The following is a 16,523-nucleotide window of genomic DNA, read 5'->3' as shown; positions in this document are numbered from 1 at the left end:
ATATAAACTCCAACACACACAATAACAATTAATAAACTGCAACACACACAATAACAATTTATAAACTGCAACACATACCATACCAATATATAAACTGCAACACACACAATAACAATTAATAAACTGCAACACATACCATAACAATATATAAACTGCAACACACACAATAACAATTAATAAACTGCAACACATACCATAACAATATATAAACTGCAACACACACAATAACAATTAATAAACTGCAACACATACCATAACAATATATAAACTGCAACACACACAATAACAATTAATAAACTGCAACACATACCATAACAATATATAAACTGCAACACACACAATAACAATTAATAAACTGCAACACATACCATAACAATATATAAACTGCAACACACACAATAACAATATATAAACTGCAACACACACAATAACAATTAATAAACTGCAACACATACCATACCAATATATAAACTTTAACACACACAATAACAATAAATAAACTGCAACACATACCATAAAAATATATAAACTGCAACACACACAATAACAATTAATAAACTGCAACACATACCATAACAATATATAAACTGTAACACACACCATAACAATATAGAAACTGTAACACACACCATAACAATATATAAACTGTAACACACACCATAACCATAAATAAACTGCAAAACAAACATCATTATAATATATAAACAGAATCACACACCATCTCAATGTATACTCTAAGTTGAAAAACACACAACTTCCCGATATATACACTGCAACCTACACAATACCGATATATAGACAGAAACACACAACATCTCAATATATACTGTAGGCCAAAAACACACCTTCCAAATATTAAACCTGCAACACAAACCTCCCCAACACAGAAACTCAAAACCCTCCTAAAGTAAAACTATAATCCTGGAACCGACCAACTGGTAGAGAAGTTGATGCAACTGACCTATGTGGGCAGTAATGTTTAAAATCCTCTGTAATCCTGTTTGGAGGTCATGTCTGAGGATATAGTGACTTCCAGGCATTTTATCTGTAAAATACAACGAAGCGTTATTGAATCAGACAATGTCGAGTCCAGTCTGTGATTGGAGCGTTGAACCAGACCGACCGCACCGTGGATTATTTAGGCATGATGAAGGTAAACACCGCTGAAGCCAGGAGACGATTTATCAACGCAGTCGGAGGGCGACTCATAAATGTTACCCAGAGGACCAGAGGAAGCGGATGAGATTGATGGAGGGGTCAGCACCAGCGAACCTGGCACCTCATTGGTTGAACATTAAGGTCAGGAGGTGGACCTTCAGTGGAGTCAGACTGTCAAGGATGAAAGGTGCCGAGGGCAATATTCAATAAAACATGAGAGCAATCTTCTCACCGGGAGTAAAAGGGAACTGCTCTTCAACTCCGAGCTGCCCAAACAGATTTCCCCAGCGAGCCAAAAGAACCGCGGCCGCTTGTTCACAACGCCTGGCAATCTAGGCCGCCTTTAAATCAACAGCCTAAGAATTGTTCCTGGAGATCGGTCAAACCATCACCTGCACCTCCGACAATAGTTATCGTACACGCAGGAAATGTCCTGAGCCGCTCTTTCTGCCACATTTGCTCCTGATACCGGAGTTATCTCGGCTCTTCTTCTGCTGATCTTCTCCGCGAGCATGTCTTCTCCCGCACAAGGAAAAGGTCGTCTTTTTATGAGGACGCTGCATAACTCCCGAGTCAATAGCAAGAATAAACACGTCCTCGGTATCAATCAAGAGTGGGCTTGATAGCTGGACTGAGTGCTACAGGGCATGAAATGAGGAGACAGATGATAACCTTCTGTCTTATGCTCTGGGGGGAGCACAGGAAGCCACGGAGGGGTGAGTCACGAAGGACCGACTCAGCACATATTTGTACAGCAACACCACCAGGATTCACCCTCTTTTGTGGGGGCGCCCATACGAAGCTCCTGTCCCTGTGAGCGCTGAATAACATCGATAATCAGGAAGAAAATCCAGACGGAATAATAATAACTTATCATCAGTAGAGAATTCAGACAAAACTTTTCATTATTGTGACGTGAAACAATTGTATTTACATTTTTTACCTCAGGTTTTAGATTTGTACTTCTATTCTTCCATTTCTAAATGCATACATTGGAAATTTAAATTTATAAAACATTAGTTTAACGTAAACAAAAAAAAAAATGAGAAAAATCGACAGTATATTATGCCCATTGTGCAGTTTTATTACAGATCATTTACCTGATGATATTATTACAAACACACTGTTTCTTTAAGTAAAACAAAAAGACAGATGGGACCAGTTAAACCCAGTTGTTGGCAATTTAATATTCTAAGTGGCTACATTTTATAAAGTGGCTGCAAAAAATAGCAAAAAGTATAAAACCAAGTTATAATATCAAGCTAAAAATGCAAAAAATAAAATGTAATTGTATTTTATGGGGGTTTTTTCTAAAATATTTTTTAAGATTCACTTTTTTTTTTTTAAGGGGCAACAAAAACTAAAATGTGGAGGGTAAAACAAAATTCATATTAAAGACTAGTGATAAATAATGGAAAATAAATACAAAATAAAGTTGTTAGTTTCAACATGATCTTTGAGGGCCACATAAACACAGTCAAAGGGCCACATGTTGCCCCCGGAGCAGGTCTTAAATGGGCAAACTCTCATCACATTTGATAGGATGAAGTAAAGTGAACTGAACCACAGAACATGAAACATTTCTAGTAGCTTCAACAACAGGGTCTTGTGTTGCCAAGATGTAAACCTTACCTTATTTTAGTTCTTTTTGTTTCCTCATAGAAATCTCTGAATCTCTCCTGCCGTTAAACCATTGGAGGCTTCACTTGTAGAGCTGTTGAAAGTTGGCCATTTATAAATCAATTGACTTTTATTACTGGTTAATGAAACGCAGCACTCTGGTTGGTCGACGCTCTGTCCTGCCAGCACACGGTCCAGCGTCGCTGTCAGCTTTTATTCTGCTTCTACGACTGCTGTTACGAAAGAAAGCCAACTGGCTGGAATTAAAAGACTGTGGCAATAGTACTTTGCCCAACTTTATCTACTGTATAAAGTATAACAACTATGATCCTAACTAGTTTGGATCAGCTGAAAAAAAAAAATTTAAAGCATGAGCTAGAAAATCTTTGCTCAAAAATCTGTAGTTTCTTAAAATATATTAAGAAAATAACTAAAACAAACTAATGAAATTGTTATTATTTACATGTTTTTAATGAACACATCTCAAACTATTTGGTCCTCCTGTTTGGGAGGATGAAGAAGAGCAATTTAATTTATGTACATGTCTTTTAAAGCGAGCTCACATCAGCCAGACATGGCAGCTGAGCAGCAAGTCAGCCATGGTATTAGATATTTTCTCGCTCCCCGGATGATGCTTGTGACGAACGTGCGTGTGTTCTAAAGCGGCTGCATGTTCACCTGAACGCACAGGTAAATGAGTCGTTATGACAACGCGTACACCCTGGAAATGTCTTAGAAACGAGGTTGAAAAGATTTAGAAATACAGGTGTAGAGTTTGTTCCCGTGACGCTGTGGTGCTGCCACCTACTGGTGGATATATTTGATCAATGAAGCTGTTAAGATTTATTGGGAGCAAACGTTTAACGCAAGGAAATGACACAAGTTGAAGAAGAAGTGTATAGGTATGGCTTATCTTAAAACCGCTGATAACCTTCCTTCCAAAAGTATTGTCAACATTTTAAGAGTACAGTGACATCTGCTGGTGACTGAGAAGATTGCATTGGTTAACAACGTCTGATGAAAATATGTCTTTAATTTATTTATACCTTTAATATATATATGATCAACTTGTGAATGGTTTTTGAATTCCCTACCTTTAAGTGATAAACATTTAGATTGTTTATAGGATTAATATGATTTAGTAAGGCATTTATTGTATTGTATTGTTGGCTTATACAATTCCAAAATATACCATAACAGTCAAGAATGACTTCAACCATTTCCTCACTATAAACATGTCTGACAAAGACCACATTTGTGCCAACTTGACACACTCCAGTTCCCTCCCACAGTCCAAAAATATACATTTGCAATTGGTGATTATTATGCTCATGTCCTTGTCTCTTCAATGTGTTTTAAATCTTCAAATGTAGCAGAACCCGACCCCATTAAAAGAATAAACCAAATAGAATTAATGAATGAAATACAGGCTTTTTTCTTTTTCTAGCTGCAATTTGCACCATTAGATCCATAATTCTCTGACAAAGAATTGTGCAGAAGCAGAACCTCTGACAGTCTGCTCCATGGATCATCCGTAGAAAGGACACTTATTGCTATAATAGCTCAACATTTTTTAGGAAAACTCGTTTTCTTTTTGACTGCATTCATGCATTGTGGAGGCTTACGGGCAAGGATCGATATCACTTTTCAGCTGCACAAATGACACTTCCACTTCTCCGTCATTGTACCATGACGATGCAGGCGCTTTCATGAATCTTTAAACTCGGTCAAATATGATTTTTTCTTCCGTTGTGTTGCAGCAAACAGCTGTTGAATTTAAAATTCATTAGGCTATTATTTTTTAATTCTGATTTACATTTTCTGTAGGCGTAGGTTTGTTGACCTGACTTACATGTACCATCTCAGTATAGACCCCGATTCCATTGTGCATTTGTGGATCTATAGGAGAAATAGCTGTGATATAGATAAACACTTTCAGAGATGAGAGGTGTTTCCAGAACTGTTATTCAATATTTTAAACAATTAACACTATCAACCAAATTTCTTCACCATTATACTGCATGTATGTTTGGTTTTTTGTTTTTTTTTCTCATTTTTCCATGATTATGGAAAAACGTGGAATTTTTTTTTGTTTTTTAGGTTAGGTTAGGTTAGATAGAACTTTATTGATTGTTTTTTTCCAAATTATCCACAGCAAATACAGCAATTTTTCATAAAAATAAAAAATCAAAATAAAATAAGAACAAGAACAAAGAGAAATAAAGAGAAAGAACAAGATGATACAATCTAAGTCTAAAGATAAAGATAAAGAACATAGATCAAAGAAAAATAACAAAGACAAAGGATACAAAGACTAACATAGAACAGAAAATCATGATACTTTTACTCCACTCTTGCCCCCGAACTCAGAATTGTACAATTTAATAGCCCGAGGAATGAATGAGTCCCTGAGTCTATTTATTTTGCACCTGGGAAGGAGCATTCGTGCACTCATTCTGTTTTTTTACTTGTTATTGTCTTTATGCTTAAAAAAAAAGCACAAAAAAAATGATCTCCTGAACAATACTTTTGATTTTGATATTTTTAACTATTATGTCTCTAATCTGGGCTGGGAATGTCTCGGTGTCCCCCAGGAAACCTAAACAAAGGATACAGGGAGCAGAACTTTCAGCATTCTTGCTGAAGCTGCTGCCTCCAGAAAAGTGCTGGAAGTCCACGACTATGACAAACAATAACACGGTAGAAATGTCCACCAATTACAGCCATGAAATTCACCTCCGTCAGGAAACTCCTCTCATGATTTAGATGTCAGCCACAGCTTTGTTTTTTTGGTTTGTTTCCAGCTGTGAAGGAGTGCAGCAGGATGAGCTACAGCGGCTCAGAGCCACTTATCACTCCTGGAGCAAAGGATGACCCGAGAAGAGAGATACAGCCCGGACTGCTCAGTGGGTCATCTGTCAGCAGGCTGCCCGGGTGAGCCAGAGGAGGGGGAGGCGGTGAGTCAAGCTGAGATTTAGAGCCTGTCCTGTTCACCTTATCTCCTCACAGGTCGTTGATCAGCCTCCTCGAATTATGGCTGCATCACGCCATGAAATTCTGCTGATTCTGAAATTAAAATGACTCACAATTTCATTTTTTTCACGTTATACTCATATTTAAAATCATTTGTTAAGGAGCTTTCATAATTTATTGAACACCGATTTCCACAATAAACTTTATTATTTGTAATTACAAATACTTTTATGCTGCACTATCTAAATAAATACATTACATTACATTACTTATGTTTAATGTTGCACCAAAGCACATACCTTCAAGAAACTTGTACGTATATTTTTAATATATATGCTTTACTTTTTTTTTAAATGCAAATATATGTTTTTGTTATCAAAGTATGCGATTAATCAGAATTAATTAATTACTTCACGATTGGTTGGTTGGTTTTAATTACATTAATCTTAGTAAGAATGTCAGGTTGCCTTTTTGCGGAATCTGTTTTTATTTATTTTTTATTTTTCATGAAATGTTTTGTGAGTCTTCTTGTTGTGGTGAAAATAAATGGTCAGTCACACACTTAGGTGAACATTGATTGGTCTTGTGAATCATATAAAACTGTTTTTTTGATTTTGTGACTTTATTTCCTTTGGACCTGATGTTTTATTTTTATTTTTTAACGATTGAGACAATTTAACTCTGCAATATTCACTCCTGTCGGTGGAAACCAAAGGTTGCAGCAACACTTGGGACTCAAATACAGATGATTGTAAATGACTAGAAGTCTCTTTAGATATACTTCAGATCAGATTGGATAAGATTGACTTTAATAATCCCTCTGGAGATCTCCTTCGGGAAATTGGGTTTTCAGTTCACAGCAGACGATAGTTTCATAAAAACAAGAACAAAGAGCAAATAAAAGAATCAAGTTCAAGGGATGACAAACTACAAATATAAAGAACATAGATCAGAGGAAATAACACAAAAAGGATGCAAAGATTAACATAGAATAGAAAACATCATCCTTTGACTTCACTTCTACCACCAAATTCAGAATTATAAAGTCTAATAGCCTGAGGAATTAATGAGTACCTGACTTTATTAGTGTTGCATCTGGGTACTATTTATTAAATCAATATTTTGAGCTGCTAATATAATAAATAAAATAACTTCAAGTTGAGGGCTTTTTTTTTCTTTTTTTTTAGCTATTTTAGTTAATTTCAAAAATGATTAGTTAGATCAATTAATTACGTATCATGACTCATTCATCTATTGACTGTGAGTTTGTGTTTGAACAGATCAAATGATCCTGTATATTTTGAAGCTGCAAAAAGAAGTCCTTCCAAGCATGACGAGCAGACGGTGGGACGATGCGTTCACTGGCCCTGAAGGGTCATCTGACAGGATATCTGATATACTGTGATTTATTTCAAAGCTCCGTCCTGGGGTTGGTGCAGCGGCAGCACATTTTGATGTGGACGGAGAGAAATAGGTATCTGATTGATTGAGTCCAGCCAGCCATGTTCTCTGCACTCGCTCTGCAGGTTGATCCTCTGGGTGGTCTTGCAAACCTTGTTTTGCTCATTCATGGGAAATTGTCTTTTTGGATGTTAGATTTTTGACTTTTAATCAAATTAACTTCAACCTTTCTGATCATCGGAGTCAACACAATCTATTGTTTTGAACAGCAATATTAAAACTCCACATCACGTTTCAACTGAAGGGCGCCACCTACTGACCTCTAAAATAAAGACACCATTTCATGAAGCTTCATCAGCCAATCACCATGTGAATGAGTTTCCCATCATGTGTAACTATCTGGCCTCCCAGTATTCTCATAAATATCTTGATGATTTTCACATTTTGTTCAGGGTCAAGGTGACCCAGAGGCCCAAGGCAACTGTCTAGTCTTAGGAGTTTCTTAATTGCCCAAAGGAAGTCCTGTTGACTCGCTTTCGAAACACTTAATGATAAAATGTCTTTTTAGTATCCCTTGTGGTGCCACTGGGTCAATGTTATTTCTCTTTATTTCTCTTTGTTCTTGTTCTTATTTTTATTTTTATGAATAATTGCTGTATTGCTGTGTCTAATTCAGTCGTTATTAACCTGGGTTCGATCGAACCCTAGGGGTTCGGTGAGTCGGTCTCAGGGGTTCGGCAGAGCCTCCACCGCTGAGATCACACACCTCGCTTGGCCATCACTGGCTGCAGATGATAATGCTTAACACCTCAAAGACAAAGGAGCTGGTCTTGGACTTATTTTATTTATTTATTTTTTATGAAAAAAGTCTTTATTTGCTGTCGCTAATTGTAAAAAAAAAACAATTTCATAATCAATAAAGTTCCACCTAACCTACACTGCTTGGCCAATCAGTGATGCGGGGAATTGATTGCACTCAGTAGTCAACGTGTGACTTTTTGTGGTAGTACGTTGTGTGATTTTTTTTGTTCATATTTTAATCCATACTAACTTTGTCGAGCAAAAGAAGAAAGTGGTTGGACAAATATGTACAACATAGATTCATGTGAGCGTCCTATCTGCATGATTTGCAACGCCAAGTTGAGCACCGGAAAAACTGAAGGAACACTTCTTGTAGCTGCGTGGAGACGGGGAATACAAGAAGTCATATTTTATTTTTCACCCATTTTGGGGGTTCGGTGAATGCGCATATGAAACTGGTGGGGTTCGGTACCTGCAACAAGGTTAAGAACCACTGGTCTAATTGGAAAAAAAACAATTTATACAAAAAAATTTAATATAATAAAATTGTACCTAACCTAACCTAACCTAAGGTGAAGACCCAGAGACAACACAAGGGATACAATAAAGACATTTGTTTTTTTCGGCCTTTGGGTCACTTTGACCCTGAGATAACACAAGGGTTAAGAATAAAGGAGCTCACAATTCTTTCTTCAAGAAATATTAAATATAAAATTCGCCTGATGGCTCCTAATTCAATGTAGGTTATAGAATGATCAGAAGTGATTGAAAAGTCTCCACAACTTTAGATATTTGGCAGATATCAAAGACGGCACATGAAGAAGAGAAAACTAGCCGCTTCATTAGCCTCCCCAGGAACGCCTGGCTGTTCCCTCTGTACACTTCAATGCTGGAATTCTTTCTCAGAGCTCAGCCAGAGAGCTGCTGTGTTGGGTTAAATTTAACAACCCACTGCCCCTCACATCTTCAAGGCCCTACCATGGTCAAAGTACTGCCATGTTGTCCCACTGGCACAGCCCACCTCTGAGCGGGGCCCTCTTTATCTAACAGAGAGGCTCAGAAGCGTGTGTTTTTTTTTTTTTTCAATCCCTTCAAACAGGTATGAGATAAAAAATAAAATCTTGATCAGGATTAGGGTCAGTGTCTGGATCAGTTTTATCTACTGAAGCACATCTCTCTGTCTCTCTCGCTCCTCTAAAGCTCCACTGGTCCACCAGAAAGATGTTTTATCCGTGTGTTCTCCTCCTCCGCTCCCGCGAAGATGACTGACACATCAGAGATAGCCTTCAACTAATCCTATCCTTTATGCTCTCTGAAAGTAACTTGTGAGCCTGTAGCCTTTTCACACTTTATTTGTTGTCGTTTGAAATCATACTTAATGTCATGCTTGACGTCGGATGAGAGCCAGCACCTTTTTTTAGAGGCATGAGCCAGAGCTGTGATGTGCCTCTCAAAGACAGAGCACTCTTGAACGTCAAAGAATGAGCTGAAAAGTCACTCTTGATGCCGTGGCTTCTCTAAGTATTTCAAGATTAAAGAAAGATGGATCAAACAGACATCTGGTGTTGAGGATCTTACATAATCTTTTTTTATTAGTGTCAGCAATATTTCCGACTAAATGCTTCTTGATTTCCTTTTATTTGTGCTATAGGATTCTTTTTTTTTTCTGGAACAAATTGTAATTTCACGCAATTTTCCACCAGGTGACGCTCAAGAGTAAGAAATCATAGAGATACTGGGGAAGGTCTGGCGCACATAACTTATAGTTTATAAACCTTTGGTGAGTGAATGATGTAAAAAAAACAACTAAGAAGATACAATCCGAAATGATGGGAAAAATATATACTTTTCTGTGCTCCTAAGTCTTTTTAAAATGTTTTGTTTTTTTACATTACTGGCAATAAAGCTGTTCCTGATGCTGATTCTGATCTTGTTAAAAAAATATACTACCACAAAGAAAATGCGTGTATCTTCCTCAGACTATTTCTTAATCAAAGTATCTTTATTTACGCTCACGATTTAACACGAAATTGTATCTTTGTTGAATTTTATTTTATTTTGAAATAACAGCAACAACAGGAACACACGTCAAAGTTTCCATTTATGTTTCTTTAAAAAGTGAAGAGGAAATTGCTTGTTAAAAGAGAAAAAAAAAAAAAAGAAAACACAAACACAAGCAAACATTGCTTAAACAAACCAAGGTTAACCTCGGCCTAAGGGCACGTATGTAGCCTCTATACCACATCCCCATAACAACTTTTTATTCAATAAAATCAACATTTGCCCATAATAATTGAATAATTGAAGTTTAAAAAGGCAGTTTTAAAAGGTTCTGGAGCTCCTCTGGCTAGAGCTATTCAACTGCCCAATGGGCCACATTATATAGTGTCGGTTGTGTGAGGCCAACATGTCCATGCTGATCTCAGTCCACTGCCCAAAGCACCATCAATGAACATTAAAGAGAAAACATCAGGGGGAATTTCATCATTGCTTGGCTAGAGCAAAATAATACAAAAGCACATACACTAATGATTTTCTTTTGGAAACAGGACTAAGTCAGAAATGTTAGTGTTATTGTTGATTTGGGTTGAGGTGTGTCATTATAAAAGGACAACTAATGTCAGACTCCAACTCTCCTGACTCACCCACATGTTTCAAATCTTTCTCTCCAAGATGCAGGAAGTCCCTCATCATAATGATTTTTGAAGTCATTAATTAGTTTTTATTACTTACTTACTTTATAAAGTTCGTCCCCGTCTGAAATCTCGGCGAACAAGAGTTTATGAGAGCAGAGCTCATTATGAAGTAATAATGGCTTCACTACTCCTTCAGTCAGCTGTAATTACGCCCGCTTTGTTTGTTCAACTAGTCCCTTAGAGGTGGATACTTCCTGGATAGATGATGTGTGGTGACAAACCTTGATGCTTGACCAATCACAGCAGAGTCGGCATAGTTATAGTGAACAAGATTTCCAGACAAATTAAGTGTTTTCAGTGGGCGGGGCTTAAGCACATTTCTAATGTAAATATTTAAATGAAAAGAGAGTTTTGTACAAACAGAAACATACTGATGAGTACAATAGAGGACCAAAATCTATTTAAGAGAAACTTAAATAAACACACTAAATGCATTTTAATAATAATCACGTTTGTTTTTTTGTTTGTATGTGTGTTTGTCTTCTATGGGAATATTTAAGCATACTTTCTCCCCTACTTGTGCTGCACTTCTTTTAATCTTTTTCATTCCCTGTTATTGTTGCATTGCATATCTAATTGTTTTGGAGATGACTTGATTATTGTGGACCAATGTCTCAACCCATGGAGAAGTAGGTCACCTTGAGGCTGTTGTCTGCTATGGTCCAGACTGTGGACCTGCCTGGTTGGGGTAAACAATCAGGGTTAACACTTCCTGGTGATGGTTAGCATGGCAAGAATATAGAGGGTATTCTGAGTCTGAGAAAGTTCTTGAAAAGCGTTATAAAGTTATCAGCTGGTTGTCACTTTGCTTGCTGCATATACAGTCAAGTTTCCAAGATGCCTTTGGATTTACAATGCACACTTCCTTAAAGCAGCCTCTGATACATCTGTCCATCAAACAGCACTGACAGCATGAGAGGGCCTGGCGTTCGCCTTTGATTTTAATACTAAGAGCATAATTTATGTAAGATGTTTGAATGGCGTTCGGAGTAAGAATAGATTAAAGGAAGTTTCGCGCTAGCGGAGCCAAAAAAGTGTCTGCAAAGCAGTGTCTTTAAAAAGAAGCAAACCTCCTTGGGTTGCATGAAGGTTGATGAACATAACTGGTGCAAATAGTGATTAGATCCAGCAACACCGTGTGCCAATCATCACCATCCCGTGAGTTTCTCCATCTATTTTTTTTTAGTCAATATGAAAGACCTTGTTCCAACAGTGACTTCAAAGGTGGCAGCGCAGGCCCCATACCAGGCCACAGCGTCTTCCTGGGCCCTTCCCCTCCACACATCAAACCCAGGCTGACAAAAGTAGCTCTAGGTGGCATAATGAGACGCACCACTCCTTTCAACTATGTGTGAAGTGTGACATTCTCTTTCTCCGTGCATCTTGTGTTGACATTGTAGCCTGTTTGTGAGGAGTTGACTAGACAGTCAACCCCCCCCCACTCCCCTCTTCCTTTGGCCACTTGCCACGAAGGGCAGCCTCAAAGACAGATGAGATCCTGAGGTCAACAGTCAAAGTTCTGTGTACACAGATGCACACAAACAAGACAAAAGAAAGACATGAACAGTTTTGTTGCCACTCCTTGTTCTTCTCTTTTGTATTTAGTACTGGATTTTCAGATGACGCTGCTGTTTCCCAGTAGCTTCATTTTTTAAATAACATTTCTATGTATTTTAGTGTAAATCAGGTTCATTATGACTACAGGTCACCTGTTTAATCAATAAATAAAAACAAAAACAAAAAATGTATGTACTTTTTAAGACATACAACTTTACTAACAATTATGCAATATTTTCAATGACATTTCCATTTTTATTGTACATTTGCAAAATGTTTAATCTTGAAAATAAATCTATATTGCAATATAGAGTTAAGTCTATTTTTTTTTTTTAATTGTTTAATTACTATGATGACCTTGTGGTTTTGATTCTGGAAGCTGACCACACCCCTGCCAGGCCACCAAGCGTCTACATCCATCATTCCCACCATTATTGTTGATCACATTTACTTTTCTATAATTAGAAACTCTTGCCATTTAGAAAACATCCCTTGTTTTTATCTTAATGTCCACCTGGTAAGGAAAATGTACAATTGTTTACCCTTAATTTAGCAATATTGAACATTATAATCTTTTTTTTTACCACATTTTTGCTGATGACATCCAGCTCTACTGCTCATTTGATCCAACTGAGCCCCAGAGGCTGAACAGCTTAGTCAATTGTTTGTTAAATCAACAATGGCTGAGTGAAAAGTATTTGCAGCTAAATGTGGACAAAACTAAAACTCTGGTTATTGCTCCTGATGATGAGATTCCAGGGTTGAGTCAGTACTTTGGTGACTTTGGCCAGTCTGTTTAACTGAGCCTGAGAAACCTGGGTGTTGTATTTGACAAGGATGTGTCTCTAGTCCAACACTGCAGAAAACTAACCACAATCTCAAAATGTAGGAAAATTAGGTCACAACGTGATTTGGAGCTTATAATCCATGCGTTTGTGTCTTCTCCTCTAGACTATTGTTACAGTTTATTTTCGTGTCTAAACAAGAAGGATCTGTCTCACCTGCAGTTAATACAAAACTCTTCAGCGAGAATTCTGACCGGCTCTAGTAGAAGAACTCACATTTCTCCGATCCTTAAAACTCTTCACTGGCTACGAGTTTCTTTCAGGATCAATTTTAATTTTAACTTTACTTTCCTTCCTTTCCTTTACTTTCAGAGCTATTCATGGTCAGGCTCCTCCTTACATCACTGATCTGATCCAGCCTTACACCCTAGCTCGGGCTCTGTGGATCAGAATCTACTAATGGTTCCTGAGCACACTTCCGGGCAAGAGGAGAGAAATCCTTCCAGGCTGTTGCTCCTAAGCTTTGGAACGATCTTCCTCTCCCTTTGCATTTGATGGATCTACTGACTCCTTTAAGAAACATCTTAAGACATTTTTATTTGTGCAGGCTTTTACCTGATTTTCTGGGACTCCTGTGTTCGTCTCGATGTTGTCTTGATCTTTTAGAGCATGTATTTTAGCTATATATTGTTTTTGTTTGTTAAAGCACTTTGTGAATCTGGTCTAGAAAGGCGCTTTACAAATAACCTTTACTTTACTTACTGACTTACTTTACTATAAATAGTGTCTGGCGCCCCTCAGTGTCAGAACCCTGTAGCAGCAGGCTTCTTTGTTGCACCGTTGCCACATTAACACATATTTTTTTTGTTTACAAAACAAGATAAAAGGCTCTTGTTGTGTCTGGGTTTTTTTTCGTTTCATCTTGGCGGTGTCTTGGAAAAGTCTCTCATTTCTTCTCACTGTCTATGACCCACTGCTGGTCCCGTGGACACTCTTCAGGCAGGTCGCCCAGACAAAGTTACGCAATGAAGATCATAGTTAAGATAATATCTAAAGAGGTCGACTAAATGAGACATGATTTTTCAAAAACCAACAATTCATAAAAAATACAAAAAATAATATTAACAATTATATGAAATATTGCACATTGGAGCTTTTAAAAAACTTTCTCCAGTTAGGACGGTAGAAATGTGTCCTGTGCATACACACATAAAAAAATAGGATGCATAATATGTTCAGAAAAACAAAGTTAATAAATCCTGTATAATGAGGTTTGAACCTTACTGCTTTATACAGTATTTGGTTTTAAGCATTTCTATGACATTTATTCCAGTGTGTTCTCTCAGGGTTAAGTCCATGAATGCGACTCTAAGTAAAATAAAATAAAAAATGCATGATGTCAGGAGATGTTAAAGTACTACTGAGGTCGGCCTTTTGGACATCTAAATGTCATTTATTAAAAAATCCAGAATAATTTACCTCCATGTGTATGAACTAACTGGGATAATGATATTTTTTATTATCTTATTTTACGCTAAGCCTTTAATAAACAGTTGAACAAACGGACACCTCATCTGCCTATTCTAGTAGTAACCAAAAGTAGTAACGGAAAAAAACAGCTAGACATTAAGAGGTTGCTGCTTTTGCTTTGAGATGAGCCAATAAAAATGACGACTCTGAAAGATCTCAGATCCAATGGAAAGATTACACCTCTCAGTTGAGCTGGAGAAGGTTTCTGGAAAGATTGGAGTCTGTACCACATCAGCTTCACGCCTGCGACCCAACATCTATGATATTACTCAGTCATCTATATGTGCCAACCCAGTGTTAGGGACTCAGCTGACAAGCCACATGGTGTAATACTTTGAAAAGTTCAGGTTCCTTTTCAAGTGATGGTTCAACCAAAATTCATTTTCATCTCACCCTAATGTCGACTAAGAGTTTGGATTATTTTCTGCGTCAACTGTGTATTTTTTGGAGTTACAGGTAGAAATGTATGTCCATATGATGTCCATATGATGGTTGCAACCGACGCCCCACGTTTCTTTGTCCAAAAAGACACACCAAAAAAGAAGGTCGAAATATCAATAAGGTTTCTGTTAGCCTGTTAGCTACTGCTACAAACTATCTTTAAATATAGTCGTCTAAAAAAAAAAATTCGAACAATTTCTCACGTCATGGCTTGAACACAAGATGGAAGTGACAGACGAGCAGTACAGATGTATTTGTTTTTTTTGGTATTTGTTTGTTTTAAGTTTGTATTTTTGGACAAGAATAGTGAAGAAAAGTGGGCGTCGTTCTCGACCATCATATGGACTAACATATCTGCCTGCATCTCCAAAAAGACACATTGTACTTTGAAAATTCTCCCAACACTTAGTTGACTTGAGGGTGAAGAGAAAATTAGTGAATTTTTAATTTTGGTTGAACTGTCCCTTAAAAATAACTTACAGGAATTGTATTACGTACGAACAAACAACACATCAGTTTTCACTCATAAGGATTTGATATTTTGTGCGTGTGTGTCAATGAGTTTTAATAATTAATAAAACTTCTATTCTTCTCCTTTAACAGGTTTGCTTGTGTGTAGATCGTTTTGTAACATAAAGGGAAGTTGGTTTTAGGTTAATCTCTACCTAAGCATCTTAGAAACCACAAATTGCAGGTAATTGTTTTTCTCTTCGCGTCATGACCTTCCCTCTGACTGACATGAAATCTCGTGACTTACTGTCTGGTATTTGAGGAGATGATGAAAGCCATTATCGGTGGATTAGCAACAAAAAAAACAAGTTGAGAGAGGCAGTATTTGAACACTCCGTCCTAATGCTCTCGGCCTGTATTTCATGCTCAGCTTTGTCCACTGACCAGCAGATAAGATGCTTGAAGAAGCTTTGCAACCACGCGCTGATCTTCTCATGTGACCATCACATCGGTGCCAGAAGTAAAAAAAAAAAAGATAAAAGTTCATTGAGCCGCAAGAAGCCAAGCTGTCAAGCATTTGATGGAATGAGAAGTAACCTGAACTCTTGTGTGAGACAGGCTAACATGTTTCAACACCACTACCAACACAAAGACACGTCCTGCACAACTTGTATCACCACTGAACAACACGGCTCAACACAAAGATGGATTATAATCTTATATGGGGTTTTTTCTCTCTTTAAATTCCTCTCACTTTTCAAATAGTTTACTCATAGCCTCGGGGTTTGAGACGTCCTGTTTTCTATGGCCGCCGAATTACCTCTGAGCGCGCCGTGCCGCGCTCGCTGCCAGAGAGGGAGGCCGGTATTGTTTTCATGACAGAGATCAATGGCTGGGTGAATGTGCTTTAATTCTGCAGGAGCTCCTCTCCCAGGCTAATAAATGCAAGCCTCCCTGCTGACTGGGCTTTCGTGCTGAGCCCAGCGGGGGTCAGCCTTTTTGTGTTCCTGTGCCCAATTTATGGAACCATCAATACACTCCCTGGAACCAGTCAATAGTAGCCGCTTTGTGGTTTAGGGGAGACCAACTTCAAGGCTGATCAAAAAAAAAA

The sequence above is a fragment of the Callionymus lyra genome, chromosome 1 (assembly GCF_982586985.1).
Source record: "Callionymus lyra chromosome 1, fCalLyr1.hap1.1, whole genome shotgun sequence".
NCBI lineage: Eukaryota > Metazoa > Chordata > Actinopteri > Syngnathiformes > Callionymidae > Callionymus > Callionymus lyra.
Note: the sequence above shows the minus strand (reverse complement) of the source record.